General features: G+C 37.0%; 1 pseudogene; it reads right to left on the minus strand.

The window, feature by feature from the left end:
• Positions 1–10,824: 10,824 nt before the first annotated feature.
• LOC118529980 (developmental pluripotency-associated protein 4-like) lies at positions 10,825–14,652 on the minus strand (annotated as a pseudogene).
• Between the last annotated feature and the right edge of the window lie 4,378 nt (positions 14,653–19,030).

The raw sequence follows: 19,030 nt of genomic DNA on the forward strand, positions 1-19,030 counted from the left end.
CTCGTTAATAAGTTGAAAAGGCAAGTCAGATACTGAATGAAACTTTATAAAGCATGTTTCTCATATATAAATTATTCTGGAATATATAAAGAGCTCTGACAATTCAATAACCAGCAAAGAAGACAAACACTCAATAAAAAAATGGGTAAGCATTTGAACAGACACTTAAAGAAGATGCAGAGCTGAGAAACTAGTACACAACAAGATGAACATGATCTTTAGTCACCAAGGAAATGCAAATGAATTCTATAATGAGATATCCCAACACATATTAGAAAGACTAAAAGTAAAAGGACTGACAATGCCAAGTATCAGTGTGGATGTGGAGCAAGTAGAACTATCAAATATAACTGATTGAAAAACAGTTTAGCATTTACTAGAAAGTTAAACATATGTTTACCATTGGACCCATCAATTCCACTCCTTTGTATTTTCCCACAATGACACATGTCTACACAAAGGCTTGTATGCAAATGTTCATAGCAGCTGTATTCTTAATAGTCAAAAATGGAAAAACACCCATCTTCTGGGAACAACAGTAATCGTATTTTGGTATAACCATCAATTTATAAATTGGTAAAGAAATTGTGTTATACTCAGGCAATGGAATAATATAGACAATAAAAGATAATAAAGACAATAAAAAAAGATGCAGCCACCTTAATGAATCTCAAAAGCTTTGTATTAAGTGAAAGAAACCAGACACGATAGGTTACATATTATATTATCCCACTGATATGAAATTTGGGGAAAGTCCATCCTGACAGAATTAGTTGTTGCCTAAAGCTGGGATGGGAGGAATGTGGTTGAATTTAAAGGGGAATGAGGAAGTTTTTTGTTACAGAAATATTACATATCTTTTGTGGTAGTGGTGATTACCTGACTGTATGTATTTAGTACAATCTATTTAATTGCACACTTAACAAGGAAAAAATTACTTATATGAAGTATAACTCAATATAACTGATCAAATGAAAACAAAATAATATAAAATAACTAAGTCGTAATGGCATAGCATTGTCAACAGTACACATTTAGAGTTTTGCTCCAGGTCTAGATACATCTTCTGTCTGTCATAAGATGCAGAAGAGATTTGGACATCACATTGAATTATTAAATCAATGACAAGTAATGACTGGGCAGGATGAGCAGGAAGTGACTAGCATGAGGGAAGCCTTAGTAAAATACATGGACCCCAGACGGTGGAATATAAGCTCCAACATTATTTCGGAACCTGTAACATAAGTAAAGTTTTTAGGAGTCCAGTTGTTAAGAGCATGCTGGGATATCCCTTATAAATTGGGAAAATTTCCGGAATTCTTCATCCCATGCCACAATGAGGGAAGAAAATCCCTGGTAAGCATACATAAACTCCCGAGGCATATATATGCCACAACTAGGAATTATGTTCCAGCCCATATATTAGTTGATACTGAAAGAATTTTGCATCAGGCCCACGCAGAAGTGAAAAGAGTCTTGTCTGATCTAGGAGGTCCAATAAATCTCCTGTATGTCTAATCTTATCCTGGCACTGGCTTCTCAGAAACACCTAAGCTAATAGGGCATGGCTTCTCTCACAGGACATCTTTGCACCAGTACTTCCCACTGAGGCTCTCCTTGCCTGATTTTGCTTTATTTCCTTTCTCCTTTGCAAGCTCTGGATCTGCATTGCAGTCTTCCACGATCCTCTGACTCACCCAACCCTTTATATTTCACAAGTTTTACCTCTCATTACAATTTTTGCACTCCTAACTCCATCTCCGCATCTGCTTACTGCAATACCCGAACTGCAAAACATGTCCATACAAGATTTATGCATGAATGCTCATAGCCGTTTCAGTCATAATAACCCCAAACTGGAAGCAACCTAGTCTCTTTTAGTGTTGAAAAGATAAGCAAAAGTAGAATATTGGCACAATGGAATTCCAGTGGGCAATAAAAAGTAGTCAATGACATATACACAATAATGTGGATAGATTTCAAGAATATTATGCTGATTGAAAGACTGAACCTATCACACCTACTGTAGGATTCCATTTTAAAAAAAGAAAAATATAATCCATATAGACAGATGACTGGTTGCATGTAACCAGGCATAGAGTAGGGATTAACTGGGAAGCGCCACAGGGAACGTTTCGAAGAAATGGAAATATTCTATCTATTAATTATGGTGATGGATATATGAGTGTATGTATTTTTAAAAATTCATTAAAATATTCATTTAAAAAGAGTTTTATGATATGTAAATTATACTTAAATAAATTCTCTTTTTTTGTAGAGTGTATGTCAAGACAGACTGTAGTTCACAATGGCAAATAAAAACACGCATGTATGCGTGCATACAGTTGACCCTTGAGCAACAGTTTTGAACTGTGCAGATTCATTTACAAATGGGTTTTTTGTTATACAGTATGGTACAATAAATGTATTTTTTCTTCCTTATGATTTTAATAACATTTTCTTTCCTTTAGCTTACTTTATTGTAAGAATATGGTATATAATACATATACAAAATATGTGTTAATTGACTGGTTATGTTATTGGTAAGGCTTCTAGTCAACAGTAGGCTGTTAGTGGTTAAGTCTTTGGTGGAGTCAAAAGCTATATGCAGATTTCTGGTTCCGTGAGGAGGGCCTGTTGTCCCTAAACCTTTCATTAGTCAAGGGTCAACTGTATTTACACAAACACATACATAAATAAATGGTTTATCTGCCCCAAATTCCTTTTAGTGCTATACAATTATGACAGAGATAAATTAATAGTTAATGTCTGTTAAATATATATCAGGGACAAACCAGTATCCTGGTTTATTTTATTTATATTTATTTATCACTTTAACAAACATATGGGGTAGGATATCATGCACATTTTTTTTTTAAAGAAGCAGCTTAAACATAGACAATCTATGTTGAAAATCCAAGATCACACAACAGCAAGAACCAAGGAAGGATTCAAATGTAGGTCAGCCTGCCTCTAAGACTACATTTGCTCCATTATAACAATATTATTTCTCTGTTATTCTCTAGTTGGAAATTAGACATTCTCAAACCTGGTTAATGCAGTAAAAGTGTTCCATCCAGGATTACCATTAATGAAATCTTTTAGAATTATTCTGAACAAGTGCCTTGAATCAGGCCATGCTTTTTAGTTAGGAGGTTACTTACCCAGCATCACATATATAATGAATGTAGGAATTGGAAGTACACAAGACTGATGGCTAGTAAAATATATTTAAAAGACGGGCTCTCGGGTGCCTGGGTGGCTCAGTTGGTTAAGCAACTGCCTTCAGCTCAGGTCATGATTCTGGAGTCCCGGGATCAAGTCCCACATCGGGCTCCCTGCTCAGCAGGGAGTCTGCTTCTCCCTCTGACCCTCCCCCTCTCATGCTCTCTGTCTCCCATTCTCTCTTTCAGATAAATAAATAAAATATTTAAAATAAAATAAAATAAAAAAGACGGGCTCTCTCTGTTATTAAAATAAAATAGACAAGGGGCACCTGGGTGGCTCAGTCGTTAAGCATCTGCCTTTGGCTCAGGTCATGATCCCAGGGTCCTGGGATCGAGCCCTGCATCGGGCTCCCTGCTCAGCGAGAAGCCTGCTTCTCCCGCTCCCACTCCCCCTGCTTGTGTTCCTTCTCTCACCTTGTCTCTCTCTGTCAAATAAATAAATAAAATCTTTAAAAAAATTAAATAAAATATACAAAAATAAAAAAATTTCAAATTCTTGTTAAAAAGATATAAGATTTAAGAAGTCTCTGTTACTGGAAATTATCAGGTTTTTTGGTATGGTTTTGGTGATCTAGAATATTAGCTATCAGCAAACATTTCTAATTACCTCCCTATAAAATTAAATGAATACAAATCTCATTATAAAACTCACCTAATTACTACATAAGCTTCCTTGTTGTATTTGCCACTCAGTTTCTTGAGAATCATTAGCTATCAAATCCAGTGATTAAACAAGAAACATCCTAATAGCCAATACCTCTAACAGGTATTATAGTAGCCTTAAAAACCTGAGGCTTATTGATTTTGTTCAAATATGATGGATATCGGAAGCTTCATTAATTCTTTAAAGGCCAGGGGAAAAAATGTATTATTGCTTTTAGGTACACGGGAGCTGAAAGTGCTCAAGTATCAGTGAGCTTTAGAATATATATCAAGATAAAAATCAATGTCTTTCAGGTTAATCTTCATTATACATTTACAGTAATGAGTGGTTTTCTAAGTGTGCCCCAAACCCTCCTCAGACTAAAAAGCATTACTTTCAGTCTGGTCAACTCACTCATAAGAGTTAAATTACACAATGTATTAAATTTAGCTCTGAAATAACACCAAAATTGATTAGAGGGCTGCCTTATCAGGAAAGATTAAAGGGAATACATATTTAGAGCTAAGCTGAAGGGGGACTAGGTTAATTTGTACACATATTTGAATAGAGCAAATGTCAGAGCAAAAGAGGAATTATTTATTTTGATATGAGGCATTATACAGTTCGGAGCGTCGGGATGAAATACAGAAATGGGGATATTTGGTGAAATTTGAACTGTAAACTATATACAGTCTTTGTGGGAAAGTAGTAAAACTAAAATGGACTGACAGCGTTCTAAGAAATGTGTTGAACTTTTACTCAATGAGTGGCAAAAACTGGATGTTTTATGCTTTCATTTACTGTTTTTGTAACAGTTTTTGCTTGGGTGGAGAGGTGGAGGCCTTTGAAGAATTTTTGAGGATCTGTTCATGCCAGATTTTTTTAATTAATTTATTTTTTTAATTTTAATTTTTTTAAAGATTTTATTCTTAAGTAACCTCTACACCCAATGTGGGGCTCAAACTCACAGCCCCAAGATCAAGAGCTGCATGCTCTACTGACTGAGCCAGCCAGGCACCCCTGTTTGTTCTAGATTTTAAGTAAGATGCATCCACCACAGAAACAAGAATAATATTAAGTAATATATAGATGATCTGTGATTTGTCATTTGAATTGTAATAACACTGTATTAATTACACTGTATTAAATACTTTAGCATAACGAATCCTAATATTTGGGATTTAAATTAATTTTAAAACTGTACTCCGCATTCCAAAAGAGAGAAGAAACAAACAAAAAAATAACAACACCACACCAACAACAGCAATGATGATAACAATAGAATAAAATTTATTTCCATTATGTCCAGGAGTGTAGAGTGTGAATTAATTGCACCTTCATTGGACTCAGTTCATGGACCTCCCACAGAATGAGCCACACTGCACTCTGTGTTAGTCTTGTGTTAAAAATAATTTTTTATACAATGCAGTCTAAATACAAGCTAAATACAAGCCAATGGTTGTATCTGGTGCTTGACTGAAGAAAGAGAGATCTCTTTTTATTTAGACATGCTTAAGGAGTTTGCTAGGGCGATTTTGGTCTTTAGAGAATTAAGCCCTAAGTATTGACTTAACAACTTAAATCCTGTATGAGAGGCAACTCCATTCTATTCAAATTAACTCCTTTGATTCTCACACCATTATACAGACACTTTCACTGATCCTTGTGAAAAGGAGGTGAGTGAAAACAGAAGTAATGTAATTTGCCCAAGACCAAAGGTGTAATCCAGGAAGTGGCAGAGACCTTATCCAACAAACTCGAATATGTCTGATGTCCACACTTGTGCTCTTATCCACTTCCCGTAGTTCAGCCTGGTGATTTTCACACTGTAGTGTACATCAACATCATCCACAGTCTGTGGTGTAAATCACTTCCCAGCTCCGCACTCAACGATGTTGCATTTGCATCTTGAAATTGACAGTGGTGGGAGTATTTATACCACAGAAATAGACAAATAGTATAAATCAGGGCCTTTTTTCTTTTCTTAAAGAAAGAGTTCTGAGACCCACAACAAAGTTTCTGACTCAACAGGTGTTGAATCGGTTCCAATAAATTGCACTTCTCACAATTTTGCAGGTGATGCTGTTGCTGGTGGTCTGGGACTAAACTTTGAGAACCACTAATACAACTCATTTTTTTCTCCATATATTGATAGGTTTATTAAGAGGTTGAATAATACATTAAGGCACTATGTAGTTATAAAATCATATTTATCTTGGCTTTTAATTGGATATCAAATGATGTTAAATTAATCTTTCATCAAATTTTAGGAGACTATAGACAACTTTAAACTAGTAAAGGGGAAAAATATAAAACTGTATTTATTTTAGAGACGGGGAGAGAGAGAGAGGGGCAGTGGGGAGGGACAAAGGGACAGGGAGAAAGAGAAACTTAAGCAGGCTCCAGGCTCAGTGTGGAGCCCACTGAAGGGCTCGATCTCACAACCCTTGGATCATGACCCGAGCCAAAATCAAGAGTGGGACACTTAACCGACTGAGTCATCCAGATGCCCTGAAAAACAAAACTTTATTAATGGTATGGGGAAAAATCAAGTAGAGGTTTATTAGGTGATGAGGTTGATTAGTTAGGTGAAATATACAGTCTCTTTTTTTAATGTAACAATTTTTATATATTTAAATTGGACTCGGGGCGCCTGGGTGGCTCAGTCGTTAAGCGTCTGCCTTCGGCTCAGGTCATGATCCCAGGGTCCTGGGATCGAGCCCCGCATCGGGCTCCCTGCTCTGCGGGAAGCCTGCTTCTCCCTCTCCCACTCCCCCTGCTTGTGTTCCCTCTCTCGCTATGTCTCTCTCTTCAAATAAATAAATAAAATCTTTAAAAAAAAAATAAATAAATTGGACTAAGCTTTTACTTAAACTGGAAAAAATTAAACTATATCTTTCTGTAGACTGGAATAAACATGGCAAGTTAATACCTGAACTTACACACTAATTCTTAAGAATTATAAGAGAAATAAAGTTAACATGTAGTCTCAGCAGTTTTAATATCCATAAGAATTACATTCTTTTTTAAAGATTTTATTTATTTATTTATTTGAAAGAGAGAGAGAGAGAGAACAAGCAGTGGAGAGGGGCAGAGGAAGAGAGAGAAAGAGAGAGAGAGAGAAGCAGACTCCCCACTGAGCAGGAAGCCCAATGTGGGCCTCAAACCTGAGACCCTAAGATCACGACCTGAGCTGAAGGCAGACGCTTAACTGACTGAGCCACCCAGGCGCCCCATTAGAATTACATTCTTGAGTTTATACATAAGCTTACTGTCTTTCTTTCAATTTTAATTCTCCCAAATTTCAGTGATTCATACCCATGCAATATTCTAGTTTATCTGTAAAATTATTTATCTCAAAATTATTTATTTATACCAAATGTCAAAAGAGGGGGAAATCTAGTGGTGTGAATGATAATAAAGAATAATAAAAATTAAGTATTAAGCATTTGAATAAATTTATAAATACATTTAAAGAAATGTAATAATTTATAACTGTCATTAAAATTCTGGATCAATTATTTTGCTTTTACTATTGCCCAAAGATAACAATATATTGAATACAATTTGAAAGCATCTTAATTTAAATGAGTAACTTTTTAAGAAAACATTTGAAGGGGCACCTGGGTGGCTCAGTCGTTAAGCGTCTGCCTTCGGCTCAGGTCATGATCCCAGAGTCCTGGGATCGAGCCCCACGTCGGGCTCCCTGCTCCGCGGGAAGCCTGCTTCTCCCTCTCCCACTCCCCCTGCTTGTGTTCCCTCTCTGGCTGTCTTTCTCTCTGTCAAATAAATAAAACCTTTAAAAAAAAAAAAAAAAAAGAAAACATTTGAAAATTTAAAAAATTATAAAACGGTAACTTACATTACATTATGAAATTATAAATAGAAACTCTATTGGGCACTGTCCCCTAGGTTGAAATGTACACAGGATGCTTAGTTCTCTAGGTAGATAGATAGAATTATATAGATAGATAGATGATAGATAGATGATGATAGATAGATAGATAGATAGATAGATAGATAGATAGATGATAGATATAGATAGGTAAACAGACAGATAATGGATAGATAATAGATAAATAGATAATAGATGACAGATGATAGGTATAAAGATAGAGATAGAGATATATAAATATAGGTATAAATAAAGATATAAAGATACAGATTTATCTATATCTGTACCTGAATCTATACACTTATACCTACACACACATACATATACATAATACATACATATACAGAGGGAGAAAGTCTGAGAGAGTGTGTATCTTTAAAAGCCAAAATATTTAGGAAAACCTTTTTGATCCTGTCTTCTGTGCATTAGGGCTACCCCATTGCCAAACTCCAAGGAAGTGATAGTGTATGCACAAGCTGTACACAGTATATTGGCAAACTTGGGGGCCCTGCTGTGTATTTTTGAATTAGATACAGTTATTGGAACTGGTCCTAGAAGATAGTTCTTTATTGTTAAAACTGCATGTATGTCAAATACATTTTCAGTGTTAAACTTAGCTCTGTCTTTCTCAGAGGTATAGGATGCTGCACACCATACACCTGTCTTGGATCCATGCTTATTGTTACATTATAGACAGACCATAGATGTCCTTATGACCAAAAGGATTAGATCATTGGCATGTTGAACTATGGTCTAGCTTGGGATTTATATACCCATACTGCCTACTCATTTTCTTCTTGATTAGTAAGTTTGACAGAATTTGTTTTTTAGGGGTTGCTAAAGTGAATCATTCCTTTTAAAAACAGTGTGTCTTCAGGGAACTTGATGAAATGTGTCAAGACTTCATGGTCAAATCATGTGTAACGCTTCTTTGAGCTTCACCAATCACCTGCATTGAAAGGCATCATAAAACAGTTAAGCTTCTTTTGGTGATAAGAGAGGAATAAAATATCTTAGCTCTTGGTTCCAAATGTGCAACATGATATGAGTTGGAAAGGAAGGCAGACTCATTGCTTTTTGGGTCCAAATCTATTCATTGCTGTGAAAGATGTACGTTTTCAGGAGGCAGAAATTGACAGGAATACATAAGCTGTTTTGGCAAACAGGTTTCCATTTGACCTTTTCCAGCTGATGTACCAAGATGATGAAAGGCCCCAAATAAATTAATGATCTTTTTTTTTTAATTTCCTTCTCACCTTAAAGTCAATGAAAATATAGGGCGGACTGAAAAAGAGATTCAAAAGTGGAAACAAACTGGCAAAAAGAGATAGCTGAGAGAATGAGAAGAGCATCAAAGCAAATTAATTTCCACCTGTTACACTGGAAAAAAAACTTAACCCTTGTTTATTAAGTGCTTACTATATGCTGGTTATTGAGCTGACAATTTGAATTCAGAACTTTTGTTCTAATGGAGAGACAGGGCATATTAACAAGCACTTACAATGTGATGAACAGTGTATTAATAGTATGAACAAAAAATAAGGAGCACATAGAACCTGGTTAGTTCATACTCTTACCTGCTTTGCTGTGTATCTTTCTTTGGGCAAGACATTCTTTTTTTTTTTTTTTTTTTTCCAGTTTTTAACATTTATTGAAGATTGTTGCCCAAATCTGTCTATATCATGATGGTTACAAACTTTCCAACTCTACTACTCCTAGGACATTTTGGAGGGGGGAAAAAATCTCATAATCCACAAATCCATAACAATAAAACAATGTTGGAAACTGCCATGAAAACACAAGATAAGTGAAAAACACATCTTTTCTAAGAGTCACAGGACTATAAATTGAGGAAGTACACAAAAAAAAGTAAAAAATGAATCAAACTCATCAAATTATATATATGTTAAATGTACAGCTTTTTGTATGTTAATCATAACTAATTTGAGTGGTTTTAAAAAAAGAATCATGCCAAAAAAATCATGATTTTTGGCTTAATCCTGAGTTAAGAATATTAACAATAATTTGCCCCCAAAGCATGTGGTCTGTTATATACAATAGATGATTTTATATGCAGATTTAAAATCCAATACATTTTGTATTTATGATTCAGAAGTAACTTCAAACTTTTTAAAGATTTTATTTTTGTCAGAAAGAGAGAGGAAGAGAGAGAGAGAGAATACAAGCAGGGGGAGTGGCAGGGGCAGAGGGAAAAGCAGGCTTCCCGCTGAGCAAGGAGCCTTATGTGGGACTCCATCCCAGGACCCTGGGATCATGACCTGAGCTGAAGACAGATGCTTGACCAACTGAGCCACCCAGGTGTCCCAATTTTAAACATTTTTAAGCAGCAGAAATTACGTAACAGTTATGAGTGGAAATAATCCCTGCAAAGTGTCCTGTGTTTTTACTGCAGAGACACACAATAACAGTCTCAGGTTATTAAGAAAACGTCAAAAATTGTTGTCTTGTATATTAAGAGTATGTTTTCGAGAGTGGGAAAAGAATAATAGCTTTCCCTTTGGTTTAAAATACTCAACATTTAAAGAAATAAAATAAAATAAATAAAATAAAATACTCAACATTTTGAAGCCCTAAAACTGAGAAGGTAGCAGCCTCTAGAGGAGTCAGAATCCCCGAGCCTTGAAGGGAAATCCAGCACGGAAGTACACCCGTGTTTTCTCCTCTACCCCTCCACGATGCTCAGCTCGGGCTCCCCCTTTAAAAGAACCGTTAAGGTCACTTCTATTTCAGAAGGGTAAACATTTGGTAGTACCAACGACTTTTTCATCTTATTAACTGGAATGAGTGGTAATTTCCGTAATGCTTTTCCAATTTCAAACATAAGAGCCTCTGTATTTCCAACCCATGAAGCCGCAGGCCGTTTTGGGGGTGTGAGGGTGTCATCTGCCCCCGCCAGCCTGTGTGCCCCGTAAGCAGGACGCGGGGAAGGTGTGGGCAGCCTGCCGTCCAGCTATCAGTGTCACCGTGGAGTTGAACATAGTTCCCTTTCTACCATTAATTATAATCACAGCTGTACCCTTTTTCTTGGTATTATAATCTCATTGGAGGCTTCTCATTAACACCTTATTCCTCCGAACAGATTTGGGGCACAGCATATTGTCTTCCAGGTGCAGGGGGGAGGGGCGCAGGGAAAATCGCAGGCAGGAAGCAAGAAGAGTATACACACTCTCCTCTGTTTTTCAGGCACCCGGGCTTGTCCTGCATGAAATTGCAGGCGCATGCAGGCGAACCCAACCCTTTTTGTCCGCAGGCGGACGTCTCCCAGGGACTGCGCACCGCCTGACACCATAGGCCTCCTGTGGCGACTCCCCTGTCTGCATCTTCCCAGTCCTGGATGCCCAGTCCTGGACCAGGAGGTAAACGCCATGCTGGTTACTATATGCTGGTTATTGAGCTGACAATTTGAATTCTGGGGCTGAAGTTGTCCACAACGGTATGGACTCTCTTCAGGAGAGCATTAGACCCAAAAAGGGCAGACACCCTCCACCCTCAGAGGGAGCAACCACTTCATGAGGGTACTTCCATCAGAAGACAGCTTTTTCTCCCCGCAACGTTCCAGGGACGTTTCTCCCTTGTCCATCTTTGATCTCCTTTGTGACTGTGTGATAATCTTGGCCTCCTTTGCAGTGACAGGAATGTTCGTCTTTCGATCAGGGCAAACATATTTGCAGAGTCATTTAATTGCATCTAATTTCTGGCCTTTGGTGCGTTAGTTGTTGGTACCAGGCCGGCAAGGTGTTTCGGTGAAGCAGATTGGCTGGTGGCAGTTTGGAAGGGACTCGTGCAATCGGTATCTTCTTCCGTCGCCTTACTCTTCCATTGCCTGGTGCTGTCTTTTCTGAACAGGAAGTTTTGTCTTCTTTCATAGATCTTTTCCTTTTGGTCCCATTCTCTAAGGTTCTTAGTAACTTTGGTTCACCAGAAGCCTCCTCTTTCTCTCTGGCTTCTCCTGACACATGTTGGGGTTTGCAAGTCAGTCTTCCCGTGACTTCTTCGTGGAGTTCTTTTTGCCTTTTGCTTTCTCCATTTCCAAAGAGAAGTCAAGGTTGACAAAAAGAAAATTCTTACTTCTGAAATGTGGGCAAGACATTTCTTATCTCTGTCCCACTGAATGATGACTAGAAGAAAATGTAAAACTCTCTCTTTCTCTAAGTGTAGTTGAGTGAAAAACTTATCTCTATTCTGTACTCTAAGGAATAGGTACAGAATAGTCATCAAATTAAGCACCTGCACTGGTCACAAAGAAAATAAATAAAGTGAAATGAGTATCTGTCGATGGGGAGTACTATTAAAATGGAGAATATATATGTCCCATCTGAATGCATTCAAACTAAAAAAAAAAAAAAAAAATGTACTCCTATAGTCCAGAAGCAGGAGATAAACATGTACCAAAACAAAGAAGTAAAAAAGGACAGTTATCAATTAAGACTCACATGAATCTTACAGAATAAATAATGTAAGGAGGAAGAGACACAACTGACTGAATAGTCAAGAAAGGTGTCATAACAGAGGTGAAACTTCATTCAACTTTGACAGATCAGTATTTAGAAGGTTATAGAGGAATAGGGGATATTTTGATGTGAAAGCCATGACTGATACTGGGCACTAAGGCAGAGATTGGACTATTCAGGGTTTATTCCAGAGGAGTTTGAGTAGACTGGACAACAAGGTCCAGATAAAGTAGCTTGAAATGAGTTAAAAAATATAGATCAGGTAGAAATTTTATTGAAACTATCAATATAGGGCACCTGGGTGGCTCAGTCGTTAAGCGTCTGCCTTCGGCTCAGGTCATGATCCCAGGGTCCTGGGATCGAGTCCCACATCAGGCTCCCTGCTCCGCAGGAAGCCTGCTTCTCCCTCTCCCACTCCCCCTGCTTGTGTTCCTGCTCTTGCTATGTCTCTCTCTGTCAAATAAATAAATAAAATCTTTAAAAAAAAAAAAAAGAAACTATCAATATAAACTTTAAATTATTAGGAAATATTGAGGATGTGGGAGATGGATGTAATGTAGGTTTATAGAAATGACAGCTTGGATATAAAAATGTATTATTTGTCCAGACATTCTCCTTATATTAAATTAAATATTGAATTAAATATCTTTTTCAAAAAAATCAAAGCCAGTTAAAGAGACTTAGTGTTCTATTAGTCTATACATGGCTATTTTTACAGGCATGAGAGGGCTTGAGTTACAGTAGAAAACTATTTAGGATGGCTTGAAGAAAGTGCTGCCTCAAAGAAAAGAGTTGGGTAGAAACACTTGAAGCTGATTTTAGATCTCCAAATGCATGACTTTTGTTCTTTTGCATGAAAATATATATTATATATGCATAGGCCATATAGCTCCCATATATAATGGGGATTTCCATCTTCTAAAGTTAGAAATGGACCATTGATGTGCTTTAAAAAGGTAGAATTATATACAGTAATACTGACATATAAAATGTGTTCCACTCAAGTGATCTCCTGTTAAAGGTTTCATGATAGAGATTTTAAAGATGCATTTAGAAACCTTTGTTAAAGGAAAAATTTAAAATTCACAAATAACTTTCTTGGTCATATTTCCAACTTCAGTCAGTTTGTCAAAAGAACTTATTTAGCAAATTGACCTCCAACATTGGAAGAGCTGCCAAACTCACCATATTTAATTTATATGAAAGAAAATTATATTTTTAAAAATTACAGTCTTCCTTTTCTAGTGCCATGCTCAGAAGTTAAAGTATAAATAGTCTCAGGTTTACTGATTTATTATTTCCAGATGCGGTTTTCTTTCCAAGCTGGTCAATGCTGTTGGTGATTAAATGAAAAACAAATAAATTATATTAATTAGGAATCAACACTAATGGAAGGAATACACTAGAATCTAAAAACGTAATGTCAAGAGCCACATACTTGTAAAGGTTCAATTTAATTAAAGACTTAAAAGTCAAGAAATGAATCTATTCTGAATGTTGATTATGCTGCTTTATCTCTATTATTACCGCCTGGTCCACGTATCAGTGTTACCATCCTCCCTTGGACTGTGCAAACAGCTCCCTAAAAGTTCTGATGGATGCCTTCTTTGTTCTTCTACCATCCATTTCCTACACATCTGTGCTCCAGCCACAGGATTTTCTTTCCATTACTTAAACATGCAGATCTCCTTTGGGCGTAGTGCCTGATGTTCCTCTGGTGGGGTCCTAGCCTTGGTGGCTTCTTGTCATCTGGTCTCTGCTCTTAAGTTATCTACCACCTCCGCAAGCCATACTTGACCATTATGTTTAAATTGCTCCTAATCTAATTCACACTCTCTCATATTGTTCATGATCTTCATAAAACTTAATTTTTTTTAGTAGAATCTTTTTTATTTAAACAGGAAAAAAAAAAACACCCCACAAAATACCAAAAAGTTTGTATGAGGGGTATGGGTAGGGGGAGGTGTCTGTTCATCCAGCCCCAGCTCCCCAGCCCATGTGGTTTGGGCAGCAATAAGAGGTGTGGGGTAATGGCCCCCCAAATAAAAATAGTGTAGGTGTATGTGTGGGAAGGAGAGGGGTGCAAAAGCAATGGGGAGTCATGGGGGAAAGGGACAGATGAGGTCAGCACTGGCAATGGCGTAGGTGGGAGGTCATTTCACAAGATTTCTTGATCAGACCACCCTGGATATCTTCTTTGCCCAGCAGCAGGACTAGCATCCTGGCAGTCATGGTGACAGTGACGCTGAAAGTGGCAACTCCCCCAGTGCTCTTGGTATGAAGATCCATGGTAAATTCCCCGTCCTGCAGCAGTGAGTCTTGGATAACAGAATGTTTCTGGCCCCCAAGTGTCAGCCCATTCACGACAAAATTGGACTGGTCTTTGCCTACCAGTACCCCGACCTCAGATGGCATGATGCTGATGAAGGTTTTCCCTGGATGGTGGTTCAGACGGAGGGCGAGTCCTTATAGCCCATGATGACCACGTCCTGACAGGTGTCCTCTGCCCTGTGGATGTAGATATTCCACCCGGCAGGGCGGGGCTGCTGGGGCTGCGGACTCAGCTGGGGGCCGTGGGCTGCAGGGCCGGGGAGGTGGAGAGCTCAGGGCGTGCACTGCCCTGGGGACCGCGGCTCTGCTCGGAGTGCAGCCAGCCGCCCTCGCACCGCCACCAGATTTAATTTTTTATGTCTGTTTTCTCTTGAGTAAATATAAGCTACATGAGGGCAGGGTTTTCCCTGTATTATTCACTGTTATGGTTCCAGAGTCGAATAAGTTACTGGCATATTAGTAGACTCTCAAAAACATTTTCTAAATACAAGAACAAGTTTTTGGAGCAAAATCTTAGAAAAGTGAGTCTTTTTGTAAGAGTTAAATAGTTTACTATTTCTGAGAATTATTAATCAAAACTTTAAATTTAGAAGATACAAAACACAACCGGAGCTGTCTTTCCACTGCTTTTGACTTTAGGATGTGCGGAAGCATAAAAAATATTAATAATGGTGATTATCTTTAACACATTAAATGACTTAAAAACATAATTGGAGTGTTATGAATAGGCTTAAATAAGAATTAAATCATTTTTCATGTTTTAAATATCTGTGTATATCTAAAATCCTGGTAACTATAAAAAGAGTAAAATGCTCTCTTTCATTTTTTTTTATTTCCATTTGTATAATTAAATGTCATTTTCCTATTTGCATGCTTAGTTTTATTTGGGTATATAATATTGACGCTTATTCATTTGATTACATATTTCCTATTTAAACTGTTTTAGAAAATTTATTTTAAATGACATAAGAAAATCTAATACAATGAATATAATTAATATTTATTTGTTAAGTCAACTAAATCTCAGGCACTTTTGTGAGAACATCTCTACTCTCTCTCTCTCTTTTTTTTAGCGGTTCATTTTGGACAATTTGTTAAAAAACAGAAAGTGAGCAGATACTTTTAGGAAGGTCAACAAGAACAGAAGACACATATTGGGGCTGCAAATGATATAAAATATGTTTCTTTGATGAGACCTGGAAGTTTTAAACCTCTGTATCCCCCATCCCCAAATGTTTATAATCAAATATATTATCTATGTGATGCTTATGGCTCTCTACATTTTTCAGTTAGTTCATAATTTTAAACACTGTGATGAAGTATTTCAAACACTAGCATTTTTAGAGCATAAAATGTAGAAATACCGATTGTTTTGTCAGTGACCTTTTAATTTTTAAGACTAAATTCTCTCAAAGTTGGGGATGCTAGAAACCTCAGAGATACTGTCACTACTCAATATCAATATATATTCCATGTGTGTTCAATAGAACATCCTCTACTTTCTTTTAATAAAATCTGTAGAAAATCCCTCAAATGTCTATTTTGCATTTGATATGCTTTCTCAACATTAGCTCATTAATCTAGCCTTTCTGACAACTTACAGAAAAATGAGTATATTCCCAGGACAAAAATCCACAGTAAAAATTTAGCATCACACGGTTTGTCATTGAAAGTTGTAGAAATTATGATGATGTTAAATAATATTATGAACGGCAAAGTTAGGAAGATAGTTCAGACATTATTTTTTTCCCTTCTCCATCCTAAACTAATATGGCCAAAATGATCAAGATTTTACTTTGGTAGGAACCCTTCCTTCTACACATTGACAAATAAATGGAAAACTTGAAAAGATAACTGAGAAAGTAGTTAGATAAGCATCCTTCCCCTCTTCTTTTCCACTTTCTCTCCCTCCAATTCTTTTTGCTTCCTTTCTTTTCATCAGCTTAACAACATTTTTCTTTTGAGAATCAGTATAAAAAGATTAAGTTGATTAAGAATTGATATCTGGATGCCTGGGCGTCTCAGTCGGTTAAATGTCTGACTCTCGATTTTGGCTCAGGTCATGATCTCAGGGTCCTGAGATGGAGCCCCACATAGCACTCCATGCTGGGCATGGAACCTGCTCAAGATTCTCTCTCCCTCTCCCTTTGCTCCTCCCTCCCCACTCCTCAGGCACACATTCTCTCTCTCTAAAAAAAGGTGTTGATATTGACTATTTACTAAATATATGACCTTAAGAGGCTTACTTAATCTTTATTATTATTATTACTTTTATTATTATTTTTAAGTAATCGCTATACCCAACATGGGGCTCGAAACTACAACCCCAAGATCAAGAGTCACAGCAGTTTCCTCTTAATAAAATTCTAGTATAAATCAAATGGATTAATACATTGAAGTTTTTATAGTCATGTTCAGCACATAGTGAGTGTTCAGTAATTGTTAACTGGTATTTTTCAAGGTAGAAATAGTAGTAGTGGTAGTAATAGTAGCAACAGTAAGCAGTAGTAATAAGTACTAGTAGTAGAAGTAGTAGTATGCCTACTATTAAGAATTAAGGGGGAGCCTGGGTGGCTCAGTCGTTAAGCATCTGCCTTCAGCTCAGGTCATGATCTCAGGGTCCTGGGATCGAGCCCCGCAGCAGGCTCACTGCTGGGCAGGGGGCCTGCTTCTCCCTCTCCCACTCCCCATGCTTGTGTTCCCTCTCTTGCTGTCTCTGTCAAATAAATAAATAAGATCTTAAAAAAATAAAGAATTAAGAACTGCTCTAGTTGTTCTCTGTATAGTGGCAAATCAAACAAACAAGACAATTCTTGTTTCACTCTGGATATTTTCTGGTGACCTATGTTTCATTCCATTAATTCTCTCTTCAGCTGTGCCCATTCTGCTCCCATATCCATTTAATTTGTTCTTAGCTTTAGATTTTGGACTTTTTTAACTTTTTCTTCATAGATTCTCATTCTCTGCTGATATTCTCCATCACATTGTCTGTTTTGTTGAACATTTTATCACAATTATTTTAATGTTTCCATTTAATAACTCCAAACTGCCAGGCTAATTTTGATTAAGTACTGGAAAATTTTAATAAAATGTTAGAGAGATTATTAGAGGTTCTGGATCATGTTGTCTTCCTCTAAAAGGGATAAACTTCCATTTTTTCAAGTCTAGGCATGGGTTGTTTTATGAGTCCTTTCTACCTTAGCAGCTGTGATGCCCAATTTCTACGTCTGCAGTCTAGTGGAACCACTAGAAATGACTCATCTTTTCAGTCTCCCATCCCCATTTTGAATGAACAGATGCATTTAGAGGGAAAGAGGAGTTAAGCGCCATGTTCTTTCCTCTATGTTTCCTTCCTACCTACCCCCCTCAGATTTTGGTTGTATGGATAGCCCTCAGACTCCTTCAAATAGTTGTTTATGTTATTAGCATTGTTCTGATACAATCTCACTCTATACATTCAGAACCATAAGTGATTTCTAAAAAGTTGGTAGACTTCATATTTCTAAAAATGAGAAAATTAAAATAGTAAACTTATTTCCACTACAAACGTCTGAGAATTCCTTATGTAAGAGTGAAACTGTTACATCTACATAAAGATGCAGGGCAGGAATTCAAATGAGTAAAGTATATGGGACAGCTTAGAAGCAAGCCTATAATTTTAGTTGGGTTAATTAACTTCTCCCAATTATCTTCTTGGGGAAAATCATCATTTTCAGCCTTATTCCCTCTACAAATTAAGATTATTTGATAAATGAGAAAACCCAATGAGCTCCTCAGAAGGAAGGTACAATATAAATACAAAGCATTTATCTAAGGGATTGCTTTATTGGGCAATATGAAAACTTACTGTGATACTCATCTCAAATGGTTCTATATTGCATTGGTCTCTGCCACCTATTATGATATGTAAAATTTCTGTACTCTGAGTATTCAATCACATTTATCAGATCTAATGACTTTCTATGCAATTTTAATTATTAGGGAGTCCTAATTAACTCAGTTATCACTCCATTTTGTATCTATTTTCATTATATTTCTTTCCTTCTTTCATGGTTTGGAAAAGTAGTAGTCTTGTTCACTCCTTCATCCTTCTGGTTCTAGGTTCTCAGACACTGGTACCATAAGGTAGGATTTTAGGCAAAAAGTCACTATCAAAATCCTTTGTGTTGCAGGCACTCAAAAGCTAGTTCTCTCAGTGGGTACATGTACTGTTAAAAACCACCACATGATTCTCTGACTAGAGAGATCTAGCCCAATATGAACCTCTTCACCAGCCTCGTACTGTGGCTCTCATCATTTGATGTTTATTCCACAACTTCTTATTCTGGGAACTCACATCAAATGGGTCAACTGGGTTGGGGCAACAGCAAGACATATCAATTATGGCTATATTCTGCAATTTCACTTGACACACAAAACTTCATCCTTGTCACCTCATGTTGGGAGAAAAATATGTGTACAG

Source organism: Halichoerus grypus, chromosome 11 (assembly GCF_964656455.1).
Source record: "Halichoerus grypus chromosome 11, mHalGry1.hap1.1, whole genome shotgun sequence".
Classification (NCBI taxonomy): Eukaryota; Metazoa; Chordata; class Mammalia; order Carnivora; family Phocidae; genus Halichoerus; species Halichoerus grypus.